At 38.9% G+C, this 22,852-nt stretch overlaps 6 non-coding genes across 6 annotated transcripts; all 6 read right to left on the bottom strand.

Annotated features, from left to right (window-relative positions):
- Positions 1-10,633: 10,633 nt before the first annotated feature.
- On the bottom strand, positions 10,634-10,706 carry trnar-ucg (transfer RNA arginine (anticodon UCG)). The gene has a single exon. It is a non-coding gene; the product is annotated as a tRNA-Arg (tRNA).
- A 391-nt stretch (positions 10,707-11,097) lies between these two features.
- Positions 11,098-11,171, bottom strand: trnai-aau (transfer RNA isoleucine (anticodon AAU)). Its single transcript has one exon. It is a non-coding gene; the product is annotated as a tRNA-Ile (tRNA).
- A 329-nt stretch (positions 11,172-11,500) lies between these two features.
- On the bottom strand, positions 11,501-11,573 carry trnar-ucg (transfer RNA arginine (anticodon UCG)). The gene has a single exon. It is a non-coding gene; the product is annotated as a tRNA-Arg (tRNA).
- A 400-nt stretch (positions 11,574-11,973) lies between these two features.
- Positions 11,974-12,047, bottom strand: trnai-aau (transfer RNA isoleucine (anticodon AAU)). Its single transcript has one exon. It is a non-coding gene; the product is annotated as a tRNA-Ile (tRNA).
- A 798-nt stretch (positions 12,048-12,845) lies between these two features.
- trnai-aau (transfer RNA isoleucine (anticodon AAU)) lies at positions 12,846-12,919 on the bottom strand. Its single transcript has one exon. It is a non-coding gene; the product is annotated as a tRNA-Ile (tRNA).
- A 281-nt stretch (positions 12,920-13,200) lies between these two features.
- trnar-ucg (transfer RNA arginine (anticodon UCG)) lies at positions 13,201-13,273 on the bottom strand. The gene has a single exon. It is a non-coding gene; the product is annotated as a tRNA-Arg (tRNA).
- Between the last annotated feature and the right edge of the window lie 9,579 nt (positions 13,274-22,852).

The following is a 22,852-nucleotide window of genomic DNA, read 5'->3' as shown; positions in this document are numbered from 1 at the left end:
ATGATGATATACCAAGTAAAACTGGAGACAAGCTCAAATATATTTAGTATAAAATGATAGAACTGGATGTAACCATCTTATATGTTATATTTGCAACCTTTGTTCACATTTGCAACATTTCAAATTCTTTAGTGAGCATGATAGTTTTTTGAAAGTTAAAAAAAGATTCAAAATCACATTTTATGTTGGACTAAAGGACTGAAAAAGACACAAAATGACAACAAAAAAAAGACACAAAATTACTAAAAAAAAGACACAAAATGACCAAAAAAAGACACAGAAGACACAAAAAGACACAAAATGACAAAAAAAATTACACAAAATGACTAAAAAAAGACACAAAATGACCAAAAAAAGACATAAAATTACCAAAAAAGACAAAATGGCTAAAACAAAGACACAAAGAGACACAAAATTACCAAAAAAGACAAAAAAAGACATGAAAATTATTCAAAAATGGACAAAATAGCCCAAGACTCCATACAAGATAAAAACACTAAATCTGAGGGAAATGATCTTGCTGCATGGACAGATAATTACACTTGACAAGATTTCTTGAATTAAGATGATTAAATCTTGAAATAAGCATGTTGAACACTTAAAATATGAAATTAACTCTTAAAACAAGATAAATGATCTAACGCTTTTAAATCTAAAGTTTTTTTTTAACTTGGTAAGAAACAAATAATTTGCAGTGCACCCTGCTCGGGCCAGTTCATCGCTGCTTGCAGCTTTAATTGATCTTGTTTTAAGAGTTATTGTCTTATTTTAAGCGTTCAACATGCTTATTGCTAGATGTAATAATCTTAATTTAGGAAATCTTGTCAAGTGAAATTATGCAGCAAGATAATTTCCCCTCAGATTTAGTATTTTTATCTTGTTTTTAGACACCCTTTTTTGCAGTGTACATATGAAGCTACAATTTTGCAACATTATGCATTTTTCAGCATTGGTCGCTCCGAAACAGCAAGACTCGTGGACCGCTGTCTGTAGCAGTGGAGAAACTCCTCACAGCCAAAAAACAGCAGAGTGAACATTCACACAGTGAATACTTGATGATGCCATTTAGCATGAATTGGGACATGGCTTGTTTGCGGCTCCTCCCGCTGCGCTGAGCATGCTCACATCCTCCCACAAATGTTTTAGGGCCACAGAGGTTTTGCAGATTTTAGGATATAAAAAGAAAAAATCAATAGGAGCAGAGACACTCAGCAGCAGCAGGAGAGCTGAAGCCACTTAAACTCTGCAGCAGAGCATCTGCAAAGTCAGGTGCTCTATATAGCCAAAAGTGTGTGGACAGTAAAACTTTCATATATGTGATAGCTTTAATGTGCTGCAATAAAAGCCTCCACTCTCCTGGCTTCACTTTGACTTCCTATGAGATGTTGAAGCTGCTGCAGGGTTTTTCTCCTGTTCAGACCAACACAAAGTTCTTTCAAACCAAACTGGTATTGTGCTGTGTATAATGCTATATTTATGTTTTGTTTATTCATTGTACAGACCATTTTGTTAAAATTATTTTTGCTAAGCAGTTCCAGTTCAATTCAGAGGAAAAAAAAAAAAAAAAAAAAAAAAAAAAAATACTATTTATATATATATATATATTTCATTATTATACATTATATTATATCTGTTATATACACATATATATATATATATATATATATATATATATACATATATATATAAATTTAATTTAACATTTTAAATAATTTAAAATATTTAATTATTTAAAAATATATATTTTTATAAGTTTCTATTTTTTTTGTTTATTTAAATATATTTTTTTGCTTATTTAAATATATATTTTATTTTGGAGGAAAATATATATATATATATATATATATATATACATTTTTTTTGATTATTTAAAATATTTAATTATTTAAAAATATATATTTTTCATAACTTTCTATTTTTTTTGTTTATTTAAATATTTTTTAAGCTTATTTAAATATATATTTGATTTTTATTTGATTACACCAGACTGCTGCATGTTTGAAAACGTCTCCTCTGACATTTGACCCGCCCCTCTCCTCCCGCTGTAAAAACACTCCAAGATTCCTTCTGTGCTGATTAGTGAGCGGGAGGTAGACGGCTAATTATTTCAGCCCTTTTTAATGACACAGTCTGCACTTTTGCCTTTGAGTCGTAAATGAGAATGGGCTCTCTCTCGCACAAACAACAATAAAAGATATTTAACAGTAATTGTCTGGCAGCAACAAAAGACGATGACATTTTGGAGCGTGGCGTCGCCGCCGTCGTCTCTAATTGAGCTGCGTCGCACCTGAAGATTTATGGAGGAGCTGTGAACAGTGAGTCGTCCTCTGCTCTGCAAGGACACTCTGCTGCTTCCGGAGAGAAGAAAGAAGAGAAGACCGACACACACACACACACACACACACACACACATAAAGTGAAGGTTGTTTTTTTTATCTGCTGGTAAATGCCGTACCTGAAAAAAAAAGAAATCCACAGTCACGGGAAATGAGCTTCAACAATGCTTCATGCTTGCTCCTCTAAACTGGATTCATTTAAAAATAAAAGAGAAACACAATGCAGCAGCTTTTCAGCAAAGATATAAACTAAAATACTTTCTTCTTCGAAACTTACAGGTCACATCTCTGCTCCACTTTTTCCATCCTTTTCATTATTTGCACTACAAAAACCCTTTAAAGATGCTGTGAAAAACACTGAAGTGACCTCTATTTAGTAGCAGTGAGGCTGAATCTATCTGAGAAGCTGTAATTCTGGATAAATGTGCCGGAGTTTGAAGGTGGAGTGTCTCTGTAAATGTGGATAAACATTGGCTTTTAGAACTCAAAGAGACTGCAGAGGGAAAGAGCTGTAAGAGGTGGTGAAGGTGAGATCCATCTGAGGCCCTGAGTTCAGTCAGATCTGCTCAACAGATGGGTCACATCCAGTCTCATTTAAACCGTGTTTAACAGCTTGATTTACTAAGCTTACTGCAAATTACAGTCGGGGCGTCGCCGCCTGTTTTCAGCTGAGCAAGGGGTTTGCAGACAGACGCAGACTGAACACTGCAGCTCATAAAGACAGTTGGGATCACCTTGTTCCTCCAAGCCCATCACAAAGTAAATTAGTCTGATGAGGATATTATCCCAATTCTCTTTACCCAAAAAGGCTTAAGAAAGACATTTAAAAAACCGGCATCACACAGAACAAGCTGGCAGTTAATGGGCCCACATTCATCCAACAGCACACACACACACACACACCTATATTACCAACAGTGGACGCTACCCTATCCAACTGAGATCCCCAAGAGACTTCTTAGTTCAAGATGTTACTTTTGAGGTCTTTCCCCATGGCATGAGTGCAACTGTGCTTTTTACTTAAATGACTCTGTTTTTGGTCACAACATGTTTGTTCTTTGATGTTTTCCTTTTAAGATATATTCCCAGAAAAACTTCCAATCATTCAGAAGTTCACCAGAGTTTTAGACATGATTTTATCCATCCATCCATCCATTTTCCTCCGCTTATCTGGGGCCGGGTCGTGGGGGCAGCAGGTTAAGCAGGGCAGTCCAGGCGCCCCTCTCCCCAGCCACAACTTCCAGCTCCTCCTGGGGGACCCCGAGGTGTTCCCAGGCCAGGAGAGAGATGTAATCCCTCCACCGTGTTCTGGGTCTTCCCCGGGGCCTCCTACCAGGTTTTAGCATAATTTGAATCAAAGCAAATGGGGGACTACAAAGACAAGGTCCTCTGTTGGACAGAGCAACATGACAGCAATGTGGTCCACTGTTTGATTGGTTGGTCAGTTATGCGCACACACACACACACACACACACACACATACCCGAACACACACATGCTTGTGTTGAGCAGATGAAAAACCAGCCCTTTTTGTTTGTTAGCAAACTAGCTTGCTAGCTTTCTTTCTATACCAACTCGTCATATTTTTACAATTTTCCTATTTTACTTAATTCTGATTCTTTATTTCACTTGACTCTAGCCTGGTGCCACCAGATTCATTTCCAAAAACGTATAACTCTAGAACCTCTTAGTCACCTACAACCAATCAGAGCAAAGGAACAATATTAGTGTTAAATGTAAGCAGTAGATGGATGTTAAATTTTTACCAAAGTTGAAAATTTGCTTTTCCACAGAAAGCATTTTTTTTATTATTATTATTATTATTGCATAGAAGTTAATGTGAAGAGAATATTGACTATAGCCAACTGAACTCTGAACTAACTGCAGGTGCATTGTGTCTGCAGTTGCAGAACTTTTTTTTGCAGAATGTGTTCCAACTAGGAGAGAGTTGACCAAAGTTCAGCTGAGCTTCAGTTTCAGTCCCTGTTTGATGAAATATTACTGCACCGTCTCAGCTGTGAAGTTCAGAGTCTCCACCATCAAAGTTGTTCATTTTATTGGATTCACATTTAAAGACAAACAGAATAAATGAATGAGAGTAAATCAGATGGTGGAGACACCTCAGCAGCCGGCAGTTAAACAGAACTTCCTCAGACTCAGCAGGGAATCATAACGTTCCAGTGAATTACAGAAATGTCCTTTCCCAGGTTTTATGGCCTTCCTGCTTTACTGCTGCTGCTGCTCCGGCCCCACAGGAACTGTTTGGAAAAATTAAAGTGCTGCTGCTGGAAGTTTCGGGGAAGACAGGTGTTGATACTGCAGAGACAGAGTGAAGAGAGTCGCAGAAGTTCTCTTACTGCAGCAGTAAGACCAAACCATGACACTGCTTCTGTTCAAACTGAGAACCTCTCATCCAAACAACTTCACACTTGACACTGTGTTTCCTTTGGTCCTGAGAAACACATCTGCCATGACAAAGCCCAGTTACTCCACCTGATAATCGAGTGCAGGGATGGGCAACTGGAGGCCCGGGGGCCGCATACGGCCCGCACCCTCACTTGAAGTGGCCATCAGTACATCTACATGCATTTTAGCATGAAATCTTAAAAATACAGTGTAAAAATGTACAAATTACTTCTTGCAATTGATGTTGGTCTGCTGTTCTTGCACTGAAAAAAAAATAAATGACAGTAAGTGGTTCTTTTTTATTTGCTGTAAACCTTTTGTATTCCTATTTATACTGTTCTACATGCATTTGAGCATGAAATATGTTAAGTTACTGCACTGTAAACATTTTTAAAATTGCAGTTTCATCATATCTGGTTAAGTGGACGGTCCTATATGTGGCCCTGTGGTAGTGAACATGAAAAATTGTGGCCCCTTCCAGCATTTAAGTTGCCCATCTCTGATCTAGTGCATATGTCGTCACACTGTTAAAATAATCGCCTAAGTCATTTTTGGTCAAAAAAATTTTTTTCCCCTAAATCATCTCCTCATGATGCCGGCCACCTATGGTTAAATCGCCTTTATTCTCAGTTGATCAGATCATGTGATTTTAACCCTTTAAGATAATGGCCTATGTCAAGTGTGTGACTTAAGCGTATTTATTATGCCTAAGTCACAATAAAATGTGACTTAGCCAATTTTTTGAAGGTGTCTACATAAGAGTGACATGAGCGTGTCATAAACATGACATGGGATGTGTCATGAACATTAATGACACTTTGAAGTAACATTAATGCTCATGATACTTGTCATGTCATGTTTCTGACAGGCTTGTGTGATTGTGTGAGGCTCGTGTTAGCCACCTGTCAATCAAATCAAACCCTGCTTTATCATCGATTTCTTCTAAATGGAACCATTATCTACACATTAACATCAGATTGCCTTGAAGAAGACTGCTCAGACCGGGAGGTTGCATCCTGGTAGATCAGGATTTGGGTAATATGGGAGAGAAAACAGAACTAGCAGAGAATATGTAAAATACATTCCGCCTTTTTCTTCTGACATTAATATTTTCCTGCATATTACATTTTAGTAAAGTGGTAATCCTTCCTGGAATCCTAAAAGACTAATTTAGGATCAGGGAGGCGTAGAGTTGTTTAAGAATTCTGCTAACACCAATCGGATATAAAGCTGATTGAAACTATTGTGTTTGTCCATGTGAGAGCACAAACAGCAGGAATGTGTCTTTCCGAAACATGTCATCACCCAAACAAAATGGTACGTTTCCCCAACGGATTAAGCTGTATGAAATCATGAGCCTTCATAAAGATCCTTAAAGTAAGATAAAGTCTTAACCTTTACAATACTTCTGTCTGTCATCTCTTTACATGAAAATGTGCTGAATTAAATGTTTGATGGTTAATATTTACGGAGAGACTCGTGGTTCTGCAGTGCATTTTACTGCCAGTTCTCACTGTTTCTCCACTATGCACGACTGTAACTTCTAATTAAGTGTTTCTCCACTGTGGTTTTGCCAGTTTTACTTCAGCAAAGAGTTTGATTTCCTTATCCACCGCTGACTGAAGTAAATAAAACTCTCTGTAAACTGCCAACTAGGATTTGATTGATTTTTGGAGGCTGAGTCCTGTTAAAGCCGACAACATTTTACATCGATAATATGTTCAAACTGAGACTGAAAATACTGTTCTCCACTGAAACAGGATAACTATGATACACGTGTGTGTGTGTGTGTGTGGACTCTGATCAGTGTGTTTCATTAGAGTGTGTGCAGGTTAATCAGCTCCTGCAGTGTTTCATTGATTAGTTCTTCAATCGATCAAACTTAAATCAGATCAGACTGGAGCGGATCAGGTTAATAATATCAGCGGCGGACGTTGATCAGGTGCATTATTAGCCTCATACGCAGGACATGACCAGCGCTGTCGTCTCATTGGCTGTTTGTCCCCCCCACCCCACCCCACTCCTCACACGGTGTCACAGGCTTGGCTTTCATTACGCCGCCCATTGATCTGCAGGACCAAGACAGAGCAGCGCTCTAATGGGCGACGACTGGCAGCGTGTCGGCCTGTCCGTCCTCCTCCACCTCCTCCGCCATCATCATACACTCCTCCTTCGTCCTCCTCCACAGAGGGAGTGGGGAAGAGGTGAAGAGGAAAATAAAAAATAATGGATAGGACAGAGGAGAGGAAGGAAGGAAGGAAGGATGGATGGATGGATGTGAAGTCACTTTGTTTTTACTTTTAACTGGATATAGGAAGGAGAGCAGAGAAGAGGCAGGTTGAGGAGAGGAGGAAGAGGAGGAGGAGGAGGAGGAAGAGGGGAGGAGAGAAGGAGGTTGAGGAGATGAGGAAGAGGATAGGAGAGGAGAGGAGGAAGAGATAGGAGAGGAGGGAGAGGAGAGAAGGAAGAGATAGGAGAGGAGGAATAGGAGAGGAGGAGGAAGAGGAGAGGAGAGTAGGAAGAGGTAAGGAGGAGAAGAGGAGGAAGAGGAGAGGAGGAAGAGGAGAGGAGAGGAGAGGAGGAGGAGGAAGAGGAAGAGGAGAGGAGGAGGAGGGGGTGGAGGAGAGGAGGAAGAGGAGAGGAGGAAGAGGATAGGAGAGGAGGAAGGGGAGAGGAGAGGAGGAAGAGGAGGAAGAGGAGAAAAGGAGAGGGGAGGAGGAAGAGGAGAGGAGAGGAGAGGAGGAGGAGGACAGGAGGAGAGCGACAAGGACAAGAAATAATCACATTTACTTATTCAGCAAATGACGAAGTGATGTTACAAAGTGCTTTATATTCTTTAAGTAAAAACTAAAATATAGAAACAGATGGTTGAGAAATAAACTTTAAATACTTTCAAAAACACCATAACCGATAAATATTAGAGGCAACATTTCACAATAGAAATGAATGACTTGCCCCTTAAAATGTGTCTGCCTTGAGATAAATAAATGAAGGACACTGTAAGTTTATGTATTTATTCATTTTTGCTGTTTTTTCTACCTGCACTCTTATACTTTACTTATGTGCTTTAAGCATCCCACTTTCTATGAAATACCCCCATGGTAATCCTATTTATACTGTTTGTATTGAATACCCTATTGGTTGTTTTTCAATTGGCTCTGCAAACTAAAAGGGCATTGACAACAGAGGTACAGAACAAGGGGCTTGTGGGAAGTATATCGCCTTATTTATTGCATTTAATATATTGTTACTAGGGAGGCACTGATCTATCGGTCGCACATTGGTATCGGCCGATATCCGCCCTGTTAACGGCAATCAGCCTATCGGCAAATAAGATGACATTTGCCGATGGTAGTAATCGATGTTTATCTGTTCGTTTGAATCGTTTTTGATTCTTTGTAAAGAAAAACATGCATCTAACTAAGAAGTACGCTATAAGGTACTTGGGACAGACTGACTATATTTTTCTTTTTAATATTCAAGAGAAGGCCCTCTGTATGAGAAGGTTTTTCCTAAGAGGTCAAATTTTGTTTTGTAAAAAGACCCATGTTCAGCCATGTTCCAGCCTACTGTACATTTGTGTTTTACATACAAAAAACATCATACTTGTGTTTTCATTATGCACAAGAGCTTAAATTAAGCCCTATTTATGTTTATACTTTAAATATTTTATTGCTTTTCTAATCACCTTTACATTTACGCTATTTTCATTTTTATTGATTTTCTTTTTAGGCATTTTATAGCTTTATTTGATAGTGGCGATAGAGTGAAAGGGGAGACAGAGGGGAAGACATGCCAACTCCAAGCTGGATTCGAACCCAGGCTGCCCACCTGCGAGGACTGAGGCTATATTTTTTTATTTATAAGGCAATATTGGGACTACTGTCTTCATACATTTGCACCTTAATTACTCTGAGAAATGCTGGATCTTATTCTCTTCGTTCACAAGATCAATTGTTGCTTTCTGTGCCTTTATGCTCGTACAGAGTTGGGTAAAAAGGCATTTCTTTACTCTGCACCTTATGCTGGAATATGCTACAGAAAGACTGGAAACTAACTGACTTTGTTTCTTTGAGCACTTTTAAATCCAAACTGAGAGTTATTGAGGCCAATTCCACAACATGCACTTGTTTTTCACAACCCGTTTAAGGTCTGTGTCTTATGTAAATATGTAACTCTATTTTGTGTTTGCTGCCTCTTGGCCAGGGCTCCCTTGAAAAAGAGGTTCTTAATCTCAATGGGATATTTCCTGGTTAAACAAAAAAAATCTACATATATATATATATTTAACGTTTCACCAAAAACACATTTTTGTAGGGCTATGTAACTTGGTGCTGTAAGTACTTCAAAATTCTTACTATTGAGTAGGTAATTGTATAGCAGGCTAAAAAGGCTTTTGTAACAGTTACTTTCACAAATATTTGTCATGTGCAAGAATGTTTTATTAAAGGTTGTTCATACATTTGGATTATAGAATTTGTGCTCATTCAAAGATAGTGTGATGAAGGGGTAAAAGACAGTTCAGTTATATTTTTATAATAGAATATTTTGTGGTTTTCTTGGCACAAAAGGGGGAATAAATAACAACAAAACAAACAAACCAAAAAAATCAGTATCGACACTGGCCATATTGACCATTTTAAACATCGCATTTCGCAGTCGGTGCATCCCTAATTCTTGCCTTTTCATTTTACTGTTCAAAAAACAATACAGGGAGCTTTCATAAAAAACAAATAACAGATTCTTTACATTCATAACAACAAAGAAGCAGGATTACACCCAAATATAATGAGCATTTTCTTCACAAAGCACTTGAAAGTGTAAATATATAATGTGTAAATGCTCACAGTTGGTTCAGTTGGTAAAACATTGTTCTATAGAGTTAATGTAAGCAGAGCTGAGTTAGAGCAGGTGAGCAGTGTGTCAGGCCTGAGCTTTCCCAGGTCACTGTTTATTTAATCTCACTGAATGATGAGCTCACAGATCTACACCTGAAACTGCATTACTGCTACTTGCTTCTGCTCCATCTGTCAGCTCACATTCACTCAGTCTGAAAACAAAAAGCTTCATAATGCAGATTTAGGTTCATGAGTGTGTGGACGGGACAGTCCAACAGGTTTTTTTTATCCTTTCTCCTCCTTGTCTGCTCTTCTTTCTTACTTTCGGTATTCTTTATCCCCTTTCTCTCCTTTCTCACCTTCTTGCTTCCTTTTCTTTGATCCTCTGTTTCTCCTCATTTTCCTTTTACAGTTCCTAAACCTCCCTCCTTTATTTAGGACCCTTTTTGCCTCTGTCTGACCTCGATCATCCCACTCTTCCTCTTACAGACTGGTCTCCCCTCAAAAAGACACTACAGGGCGTTTGTACAGGCAGAAAGATAAGACTCATTTTAGACTTTACTCCGCTTATTATAGTAGATTTCAGTTTTCATATACTGGGGTGCAAGTCCCCAGGTGGCATTTTTTGCCCTAAAACTTTACACACTACTCTGCTCCTTGCCACACATGCATGATGGCCTTTCAAAATAAACTTCTGTCTTCACAGGAAATGTTTTGGGGTACTTCTGTAATTAACAACTGGAGGCAGGAAGTATATGGTTTTTACAATTGGAGAGGGAGCTAAACTTTGCCAAAGAGGTCAGTGTGTAGGTGGCTTTTTAGCTTTTGTGGAGAGAAATTAGCTTAAATTAATCAAATGCATAAAAGTAAACACGTTTTTGAATGTCAACAAGGTGTGATCGCCATGGTCTCCAAATCCTTCCATGTTCACTGAAATCTTAAAATGCCAATCAGCTCACTTCACATGTAAGAAGCTGGAACAACATCAACCTTCCTCAAGTACATGGCTGTGTTAACTTCTAGTTTCCTAGAAGTGACCTAAACTCTAGTTTCTAACCACGAAGGGACTCGAACCCTCAATCTTCTGATTCGAAGTCAGACGCCTTGTCCATTAGGCCACGTGGTCTCAGATGACTGAAATTGTACAATTGTAAAATCTCAGTCAAATGTACAAAAGTGAACAAGTTTTTGAATGTCAACAAGGTTTGATCGCCATGGTTTTCCAAATCCTTCCATGTTCACTGAATCAGTCTGAAAGTTTCCAACACAGACACTGAAACACCAACATTTCTGATCTGACGTCAGACGCCTTCATTAGGAGATGTGGTCACAGAAAACTTGATTTTTACATTTGGAGAGGGAGCTAAACTTTGCCAAATAGGTCAGTGTGTAGATGGCTTGTTAGCTTGTGTGGAGGGAAATTAGCTTAAATGCTAATCAGCTCACTTCACATGTAAAAGTAAGATGGAATAACATGAATGTTCCTCAAGTAATTAGTTGTGTTAATTTCAAGTTTGTGGCCAGTATGGGGATTGAACCCATGACCTTGGCGTTATTAGCACCACCCTCTGACCATCTGAGCTAACCGGCCTGCTTCAGGTCAATTTTCCATCAAAATTCTTCCGATAATTACTTGAATCAGAATGTACAAAAATAATTTTTAAATGCCAGTAAGATGTGATCACATCCCAACTATGACCTCGTTAAGGAGGGAAAGCTAAATTGTTTGACTGTTGAATTCACAGGTGAACATTAATGGAATTAATGCCAAACTTGACCCAAAGTATTTGTTTCTACAGAGCAAATAAACTCTTTCATCTCAGGTGGTTTCCCCTTACACAAGTGTAGCTGTAAACGCTGAGCTATAGGTTAAAACAATGCACCTTCACACCTTGTTTCTTTGACCTAAACTCTAGTTTCTAACCACAAAGGGACTCGAACCCTCAATCTTCTGATCCGAAGTCAGACGCCTTGTCCATTAGGCCACGTGGTCTCAAATAGCAGATATCATACAATTGAAAAAATTCAATCAAATGCACAAAAGTAAACAAGTTTTTGAATGTCAACAAGGTGTGATCGCCATGGTTTTCCAAATCCTTCCATGTTCACTGAAATCAGTCTGAAAGTTTCCAACACAGACACTGAAACACCAACATTTCTGACCTGAAGTCAGACGCCTTCATTAGGAGATGTGGTCACAGAAAACTTGATTTTTACAATCGGAGAGGGAACTAAACTTTGCCAAATAGGTCAGTGTGTAGATGGCTTGTTAGCTTTTGTGGAGGTAAATTAGCTTAAATGCTTAAATGCCAATTGGCTCACTTCACATGTAAAAGTAAGCTGGAATAAGATCAACCTTCCTCAAGTACTTGGCTGTGTTAAGTTCAAGTTTGTGGCCAGTAAGGGGATTGAACCCATGACCTTGGCGTTATTAGCACCACGCTCTGACCATCTGAGCTAACCGGCCTGTTTTAGTTAAATTTCCCATTAAAATTCTTTCCATAAATGACCTGAATCAGAATGTACGAAAATAATTTTTAAATGTCAGTAAGATGTGATCACATCCCAACTATGACCTGGTTAAGGAGGGAAAGCTAAATTGTTGGACTGTTGAATTCACATGTGAACATTAATGGAATTAATGCCAAACAAACCCAAAGTATTCGTTTCTACAGAGCAAATAAACTCTTTCATCTCAGGTGGTTTCCCCTTACACAAGTGTAGCTGTAAATGTTGATCTTGAGGTTGTAACAAAGCACCTTCACAACTTGTTTCTTTTACCTAAGCTCTAGTTTCTAACCACGAAGGGACTCAACCCCTCAATCTTCTGATCCGAAGTCAGACGCCTTGTCCATTAGGCCACGTGGTCTCAAATAACAAAGATAATACAATTGAAAAAACTCAATCAAATGCACAAAGGTAAACAAGTTTTTGGATGTCAACAAGGTGTGATCGCCATGGTTTTCCAAATCCTTCCATGTTCACTGAAATCAGTCTGAAAGTTTCCAACACAGACACTGAAATGCTAACATTTCTGATCTGAAGTCAGACGCCTTCATTAGGAGATGTGGTCACAGAAAACTTGATTTTTACAATTGGAAAGGGAACTAAACTTTGCCAAATAGGTCAGTGTGTCGATGGCTTGTTAGCTTGTGTGGAGGGAAATTAGCTTAAATGCTAATCAGCTCACTTCACATGTAAAAGTAAGCTGGAATAACATGTTCCAACGTTCCTCAAGTAATTAGTTGTGTTAATTTCAAGTTTGTGGCCAGTATGGGGATTGAACCCATGACCTTGCCGTTATTAGCACCACACTCTGACCATCTGAGCTAACCTGCCTGTTTCAGTTGAATTTTTCATCAAAATTCTTTCCATAAATAACCTGAATCAGAATGTACGAAAATAACTTTTAAATGTCAGTAAGATGTGATCACATCCCAACTATGACCTGGTTAAGGAGGGAAAGCTAAATTGTTGGACTGTTTAATTCACATGTGAACATTAATGGAATTAATGCCAAACTTGAACCAAAGTATTTGTTTCTACAGAACAAATAAGCTCTTTCATCTCAGGTGGTTTCCCCTTAGACAAGTGTAGCTGTAAACCTAAGCTCTAGTTTCTAACCACGAAGGGACTCGAACCCTCAATCTTCTGATCCGAAGTCAGACGCCTTGTCCATTAGGCCACGTGGTCTCTAATAACAGTTATTATACAATTGAAAAACCTCAATCAAATGCACAAAGGTAAACAAGTTTTTGAATGTCAACAAGGTGTGATCGCCATGGTTTTCCAAATCCTTCCATGTTCACTGAAATCAGTGTGTTGATGGCTTTTTAGCCTTTGTGGAGAGAAATTAGCTTAACCCTCTGGGGTCTGAGCCTATTTGCCTTTTATATATACCACATAATATTTACTATAGCCATGTTTGGTATTTGGTATTTTCTCAGCACAACTTCAACATGATCTGACAATTGTTTTTTCACTTTAACTCACTTTATTAACATATTAAGCCCAAAAATCATGAATCTAACCCTAACCCAGCCTCGTCCCATCCTAATTTTACACTCGAATAAATATTTTTGTACTGTCAAATTAAAACGATCATATCTTTTGTTTCACGTTATCTGATCATGCCAGACTCCAGAGGATTAAACTGTCTTTTATAACGCCTAACAGGACGTTTCTTGCCCTAAACCCAGGTCAGTGGTTTTGTAGCCTAAATTCACAAAAACTGCAGCCTTTTTTACAACCGTAAACCGTACGTGTATGTATAATGACGTGTGTGCTATTTTTAGAACGCTCCCCTCTGTACCGTGAGCCGCCAAACCAGTCTATTGGTGCTGGTAAAGGGTCTGTTTTGTCATTTTGGTTGGAGACCTTGTTGCCTCTTGTGTTTCTAGGTTTGTCGTTTTTGTGCATTTAAAACATATAAAATGATAATCATAATTTCCTCCACCTTTGTTCCTTACTTTACTTCTTCTCTCCATCCTCACATGCTGTCCCTTTCATCCCCTTCTCCTCCACCTCCTCCCCTGTCTGGTTTGAAGCCCCAGAGACATCACTGGTCTCACTGGGATTTATTGAATGAATATTAAAGTGGAGTCTCAGCACGTCAAAGCTGACAGCTCTGGCTGCAGGTTCAGTTTGGAAGAGTGTGAATATTGTTGTGTCTGCAGCTGCTGCAGTTTAATAAAAAAAATATATACAAGAAATGATCAAAAGAAACAACAAATAACACAGTAACAAATGGACCCGAGAGATAAAAATATAATAACAGCTATTTTCACTGTCGGCAGTTTTCTGTGCGCAGTTTATAACCAACTGCTGAAAAACAGCTTCTTCTTATGTGTTTTTTTTCCAATTGTACATTCTGAAGCTCTTACCAAATGCATGATGTTAGTCATTTCATAATAACACTTTCTATAGCTCCGTTGATTCTTATAAAGCAACACAAAGTGCTTTACATAATGCAAATGTCAAAAAAGGATCAAGTAATTATGATATGTTAAAGGAAACATGAAAAATGAATACAAGAAATCACAAAAATACATAATCAAATTCAAACAAGTGCCAGAGTTTAATTTGATAGTTGCCAAAACACAAGTGACCTACACTCACTGCTGCACCTGAAGGCACCATGTGTAGACACAGACTGAGGGCTAAATTAACCTATGCCATATTTGCGATTTGCCTATCCATGACCAGTTTTAGTGCAGAGAGACGTGTCCAAGATGGTAGATCTCAGTTATGGCAACTTCCGATGGGCTTTGTCATTCAGTCATGATTCAGCAACATCTTTTTATAGCCTCTGCTGCTATTTTTGCTGCTACATTTTGGAAATAACTTCCAAGACACAAGCACCAGACTCCTGGTTGAGAGAGTGGACTCCTCCCAACAGACAACCTACGTGGCTTTTATCGCTTCCAGAACTAAACCTACACTTGTGTATAGAAAAGGAGTTCCTGGTAATAATTTTTAGTTTTATAATCTGAGGTTGAGAGTTTTGATGCCGTGAAGCTTCATTAACAATATTTTTCACTGTGTTTTGCAGAGGGTTTCACCAGTGATCCAACTTTTTAGAATAACTGAGACACAAGTTGCGTTTCCATTAAACACCAAAATTTGATAAACCGTTCGAAAATGTGCCTAAAAGTTTTTATGCTCACTTGAGTTATTTTTTGTCTTTTTCCAAGAATCCTTAATGCACTAAACGGGATATGGAAACACTTTTTTTGAATTAGTTCTGACGCAGGAAACATTTAACTCACATCACTGATCAGCTGTTTCCTCTGACATAAAAAAACAATAAGAAGTTGCACAATTGAATCTAATTCCTGAAGACTTCTCTTCATTTTCTTTCGTGGTTACCCAAAGTTGTCCGATTCACAACCTCTTCTTTGTTGTTCTTCTTCTCCTGTTTACTGACGGATTAGCCTACAGCAACATATTACACTGCCATCTTCTGACCAAAGTACGTTACTGCAGCTTTGTTTATTCGCTCTGAACCAGCTGATGGAAACTCACTAATTCATATTTTCTGTAATATGAATATAACTTTAATGGAAACATGGCTAATGACTTACTTTTACCCTTTTTTTAAAAAAAAGTTTTCATCGAAGCTATATGATATAATGTCTTCAACTCCAAGTGTGTGATGAAGTGATGATCTGTTTGTCTTGTGCATCAATTTGTAGGCATTTTGTTATTTCCTTGGCCAAAAGCAGCCTATTTTTAAATGTAAATCCACCAGACTTCTGTCTGTCTGACTGCATCTTTTGGGTTGAGATGGGACTATTCTGTAAACCCCTTCAGGACCATGCAGGTAAAAGACTAGAAAGTGAAAGTGAATGTGTTCTTTCACAGGACAACGAGCTGGGCTGTGGTTCAGACAGATTTGTCTAAAGCACCATGTTTTCTATTCTCCATTCAAAGTCCTTGGAAGTTTTTAGTTCCAATGATGATTAATCCAATTTAGTTGCTTTTTGGTGTCTGAGTTATCTGAGCTTCATTTGAGTTCTTTTGAGAGTGTTTTTTTCCCCAGACTTTAATGAAAAAGTGAAAGTGGAGGCAGCTGATTGAAGGGCAAACACAGACCTTCAGAAGTCAACAGTCAGACAGGAGACAAAAGCACCAGAGAAAGACACGCAGCGACGGAGAGGGAGAGTAATTAACAGAAGCCATCAGTCAGTCTGTGAACGTTTCTGTTGGAACCAATGAGATCTCATCTGGCTTCCGCCGCTCGCTGAGCCTCACGCTGGGTCAAACACTCACACGCTTTGGTTTTAGAGACTCGCCAAACAAAAATCCAATTCCGACGATAACATAATCCAATTGATATGTGATGATTTGATGTTCTTTGGACGGTCTGCCTAATGAGGAGGCATTTCCACTCTGAATAGAGCAGCAGACTGAATAGAAAATTAGATTTTCCCAGTTGGAGAGGCTCCCCTCCGGACGGCCGAACAACCCCGCCCGGCCAGCTGGAGATAACATTGAAGTCACCAAAGATTAGCGCGGGCTCTGCTCCCCCAACAACACCATCAGAGACTCGGTCCGGTTTTGATTCTTCTGAACAGAGTCATGAGAGCAACACAGTCCGTCTGCTCTCTTTCCTGCAGCAGTTATCACTTTCACAGTTTGACAGGAACTTGGCAGCAGACTTCTTGCTGGAGTTTTCTCTGCTGGTTTCCCCCAAGATGCACCTGGCTAACTTCCATTCAGGTTCAACTTTAACCCTATTGAGAGTTCTCAGCTCTGGTATGTAGGAGTATGAGGTGGGACATCGCCGCTGACCACCTGTTCCACCGCAATAAAATCTGAGCTTCAGTGACAGTGAAACTGGAGTTTGGTGCAAACTTCACTTCTCAACATCTGAAGGAAGTGATAACAGCTGCGATAAAATAACTGCTCACTTGAAAGTCAGAGCTCAAGATAAGTTAGTGTGGAGTGAGAACACATCTGAAGGCTAAAAATACTCTTCAAAAGAGGTTGAAAAAAAAATTAAACAAAATGATTTGACAATAAAAAACACCCACTTCAGCCACATCTCTCTGTCTGTATCAGATTACAGTTTGCTCAGTTGTTATGTAAGTTATTTAACAGACCATGAGCAATTATATTTATATTAGATTTGCATTATCTCCAAAAGTGCAATTTTAGAGATCTTCAACAACAGACTGAAAATGTTGGACTGAGCCAGACTAACTTTCTCCTCTTGCTTCTAGTCTTTATGCTAAGCTAGGCTAACGATGTCCAGATTCCAGCTCTGTACCAAACACACAGACAGGAAATCAAGATAAGTCAATATTTTTCCCGCAGTGCAGAAATTCAGTCATCAGAGCAGCTTAAGATACAGTCAGGGAGTTAAAAATATATTTATTTTTAAAGTTGGAAGAAGATATTATATACATATATAAATATACATACATTATACATACATATTATTCACATAAAATACTGGCATGTCTGCTATTGAACATTATTATTAATATTGCATGTTTTTCCTGAGTGTATTTTTGTATTGCACAAAGGTGAAAATAGATTACTGTCCATTACAGCATACAATGAAATACAGAAAATGAAGAAAATATGAAAATATATATGTATATATGTAAAGGCAAGGCAAAGCAAGGCAGTTTTATTTATGTAGCACACTTCATACACAGGGAAAGTCAATGTACTTTGCATAAAAAAAATATTTAAAACATATAATTAAAAAGTAACCGTACTTCAAAAAAAGTGAAAAGGAAAGAAAAATAGAAGGACAGAAAAAATGAAATGAATGAATGAGCATGAAATAATAATTTGCTTTGACCTTTTAATCTCTTAGTTGCACTGTATGTTCTTTCAATAATTTTAATGTATTTTAAAAGGAGCTCCTCCATAAGCACATGCAAAGAGAAATGTTTTTACATTTGAGGCTGATTTCAGTATAGTATGAAAAACAGTGAAATTACTTTGTGACATAAGCAGCACGAATTGAAATCCATGTTCTAATTTCATGCTTAGAAAGAAAAACAAAAATGTCGAACTATTCAAGCATGGAAGCTAAATGTGTTGCAAAATCCACGGGGCAGAAACCTCTGGGACTAAAATGTGAAACCAATGAGAAGTGTCTTAAACCTGCATTCTTTCTAGTGGCCACCAGGGGGCGACTCCATTGGCTGCAGAAAAGTCACCCTTGTTATTTTGGTAAAAACAAACAAACTCTTTAAAAACACGGACTGAAGCGCCCTCTGCTGCAGGAAACACACTGACTTTGGTTCAGAACCTCATTCAACCTCTCGTCAATACATCTGAACTGTCCCTTTAATTAATGTCAATGTTTTCACCCCACCATTATAACATATTCATCAATTATACCAAATGTCTTTATTTAAATAAAATCTAAATGAGTATCAGTCACCTTCAGAGCTGACTCGTGGGGTTGAATGCTTTATGAACTAAACATTTAGCTCCCGGTCTCATTACGGTCTCGACGACTGTATTTAACTTTGGGCTCTGAGCCTCCTCTGATTAATCTCCCTCTGTGGAGGAGAAGCCAGCGGCTGGCACCACCAGTCCATCCATTTCTTCTGGAGAAGATTTTTTAGCTTCCTCCACCTCTGCTGTTGTTAATTCCTGAGATCTGTCCTTTTCTCTGACATTTGCACAAATGCTAAAGGGCCCGGGCTGTTTGCCTTCCTCCATGATGGAGGACGAGGAGTCTGGCGCGGTGGCAGCCGCAGAGAGCTCGACATATGAATTCAGCCCGGTTTCCCTCCACATCCACAAGGCCCGGGGATGAAATCCATCTCTCTGTGATGAGACAATGATTTGCTGAGCTCCATTGTGGCTGCAGAGAGGCAGCAGAGGAGCAAATTTGCATGTAAATGCACGAGGAAATGATTCTGCAGCGACAGCGAGGCGGCGTGCCCCTTCTTTACCTCCTGATGTGTTTGCTCTGATGCCACTGAACACACCGAACTGCAGCACACACACACACACACACACACACACACACACAGGAGAAAATGCATTTACATTTTAGATTTCAATTCCACCTCAGGTAATACTTGCAGTGCTCCAAACAAACCACAGTGGAGAAAAAACAGATGGGACAAATATGATGGTGATGATAGTGATGAATATGATGGTGATGATAGTGATGAATATGATGGTGATGATACTGATGATGGAGTGAAGAGTGAAGAAAAAGAGGCAAGCCAAAGAGGAAAACATTCAGAGAGAAAAGTTAACACTTACACCTCAGCTTATGAAGATGGGTCTTTCTTATGTGTACTGATGTGCGTTCCCCTAACAAAAGAAACACAACAAGGTCCATCTTTTCTTGTTTCCCAAGCTTTCTGCAAACCTCGTTTGTTCAGAAATTACATAAATACAAATGTAAATGCAACTTTTAATGGGTGTTTCTGAGTCTCAGAGTTTGCATTTTTTCCCATGTCTTTGATGGTTTCCATACATGGGACTGCACATTGTTCCAACATCCCATTGGTCCAATGCAGATATACTATATGGGTCAATAGTACAAAAATACACAGTGGATTCCAATGACTGCCACAAGCTTCTAAAATAAATAATGGTGCAACAAAAAACCCTTGGTTAGGGTTAGAGAAAGATCAGGTTTGTGGACTGTTGGGTTTGTTGCACCCTCCTCTCACCACCGTTTTGAATATTATCAGCCCATCAAATGGCATTTTAACCCTCTGTAGTCCACGAAATCGCCGGAGCACGACTTCTTCATGACGTCAAAAAAAGACACAAAAATGACCAAAAAAGACACAAAATCACTACAAAAACACACAAAAAGACAGAAAATGACTAGAAACAAGACACAAAATGACCAAAAAAGACACAGAGTACACAAAATGACCAAAAAAGACACAGAGTACACAAAATGAAAAAAAAGAGACAAAATGACAAAAAAAGACACGAAATAACAAAAAAAAGACACAACAACAGACACAAAATGACCAAAAAAGACATGAAAAGGATTAAAAAATGGACAAAATAGTCCAAGACTCCATAGAGTTAAGACAAAGGTTCCCTATTCCTGAGAGAAGTAGTTCATTTACCCCAAACCACAATCTTTCCCCAACCTTAACCAAGTTGTTGTTTTTCTCTGTACCTCATTCGGTTTACATATTTGTTACGAAAAGTAATACACTAAATTATCTCGCTTTCTTGGGACATTTTGTCCAGTGGCTTATCATAACAGCCACATAGGTCCCTATGGGGTGGGTGGTGCTTGAATCAAAATAAACCCTGATGTTCCTGCCCTGTTGAAAATTAAACAAGGTATGTTTTTTTAGGTGTTCCGGGCACGTCCAACTGGTAGGAGGCCCCGGGGAAGACCCAGAACACAGTGGAGGGATTATATCTCTCTCCTGGCCTGGGAACGCCTCAGGGTCCCCCAGGAGGAGCTGGACGTTGTGGCTGGGGAGAGGGACGCCTGGACTGCCCTGCTTAGCCTGCTGCCCCCGCGACCCAGCCCCGGATAAGCGGATGAGAATGGATGGATGGATGGATGCATGTTTTTTATTACCCTAATCCTGTACATTTTCCCTAAACTGCAACATGCCTGAATCCCATTTCACAATGTCAACACTATTAACAACCAGCGGTCAGATTTTTTAGTTAATCATGTGAATTCCTGCACTTCCTTCACAGCAAATTAAGTCAATTCATGAGAAAACTTTGCATAACTAAACTATTTTAATTCAGTGATAATTTTGGAAAGTACCATTAAATGATGCCAACCTGTTGGGCCGCCTCTATGAGCTCTAACAGGGTTTAACTCTGTGGGACCCTGAGCAGGATGGAAGGACTTGTGTAAACCCTGAAGTGATGGTTTCACTTTACCTCTCCTTAAGATGAAACTGTTGATCCCAGAGGAGCTGGGTCTTCTTCTCTGTGCTGCCGGGGCAGAGGAAACTATGACAGAACAAACGCATAAATTAAAAGACACTTAAAAGAATCCCTGCAGACCCTGTCTGAGGATAGTTATCCAAAGTTCAGCAAGAAAGTCACCAACAACTACTCATGTCTTGTTTTTATTATTTCTCTCTGCTGTCCTGACTTCAGTCTGGAGCCCATTACATCATGTGATAAAATTATAAATGTAATTTTAGTGTTCCACTTCATAAATTGGTATTATTTTGGTAACAAGAATTGGTAACACTTTACAATAACCATCATTTATAAATGGTAAACAGATAGTTTATTGATGTTTAATCATCATTTATAAACCGTATATAGGCCATTTAGAATGGGAAATACATAATTTAATAAAGTTTAACTTACTACATCACTCATAAATGACAAATATATGGTATATTAATGTAAGTTTATAGTTACTTTACCATTAACAAACAATTAAATATAATGAATAGTTTATTAATAGTTTTAGTTGCACTCATTTTAACATTTTTAACACCCTATTAAGTATGTTAATGATTTTTGAAATGATTCATATACCTTTAAGAAATTGGTTGAAAACATTTAAAGATTAAATATGTATAGCACTTTGTAAATGGTTAATAACTGCTCTATAAACCATCTATAAACATCACTTAGTTGGGTATTATGAAGTGTTACCCAAGAATTTAATCAATTATTTATTGTTTCTCAACTGAAATCTCTATTTGACATTCCTTCACTTGCTGTGGATCTTTCATGGTGACTCAGGTTTGATGCTTCCATATTATAAGACAAGTTACCCAAACACGTGAATCAGAGACTATGCATTAACATGAGCACGCTCCTCCACATTATAGTGGAGACTCCAGAGAGAGTGAACCTCCTCTTTTGTCTCCCTCCGGCAGGAATAAATGGCGTGCTCACCTCTCTGAGCTGCTGAGAAGGTCAGAGAGTCTGACAGGCCTCCGTTAAAGCCCCTGTGTCAATGTTTAATTACACCACAATTACACGCATCAAGCCAAACAGCTCCATCAAGGACTGCTCCGTGATAATCAATGCTTTCAACCAGTTGTACGCTCGCTCTCTGCGAGCTCGGGGGTCGCTCCGCTATTAACAGAGAAGAAGAAGAAAGCAGCGGGAGGGGAAAAACATGGGAGTTTTGAGAGGAGCGTAAGGAAGACAGCATGAAGAGAAAATCCTTTGACATGTCCCTAAAGTGTCTCAGAGCGCCTCAGAGTTGGTAATTACCCGTATTTTCCATATTCATTTCTGTATTAATTCACCTTAATGCCAAAATATTACAGCCCTAATCTCGTGCAAATACCTACCTGTCATGGCAGTCTTGCATGTTATAATGACATCGAGAGGAGAGGAGGAGAGGAGGGAGCAGAGGGAGGGAGGAGGCAGAAACACAGCTGCCATGTTGATTAAGGAAGCCGAGGCTGAGAGCAGGCGGGAGGCCACGGCGACAATTCTCACAGAGCTTCTTGTAAAATACGACGAGGAAAAATGACTTGAGACGTTCCAAAACCTGAGCTGCTTAAATGAATTCAACTCATTGGGTTTTATCCTCAGCATTCTGAAATCTTAAAGAGTTTTTAGTGGTGAAGTGTGGTTACTGTCAACCCAAGGCCTTCTGATTGGATCAGAAAGGTTTAGGACTGTTCTGAAACCGTATATTTGAATTTTATCGACTGTTAGAGCTTGTGAAGAAAGGATCACGGATAGATACGGCAACCTGAATGATTTAGTGATGGAGGTTTCAAGAATTTTTAGTCTGTTGCTCAGAGGAGGCATTTGTCCATCTACCAGACTTTTGAGTTATGTTTAAACTTTCTGGAAATCTGGTTGGTT

Source organism: Centropristis striata, chromosome 12 (assembly GCF_030273125.1).
Source record: "Centropristis striata isolate RG_2023a ecotype Rhode Island chromosome 12, C.striata_1.0, whole genome shotgun sequence".
NCBI lineage: Eukaryota > Metazoa > Chordata > Actinopteri > Perciformes > Serranidae > Centropristis > Centropristis striata.
Note: the sequence above shows the minus strand (reverse complement) of the source record. Positions and strands in the feature narration are given on the sequence as shown.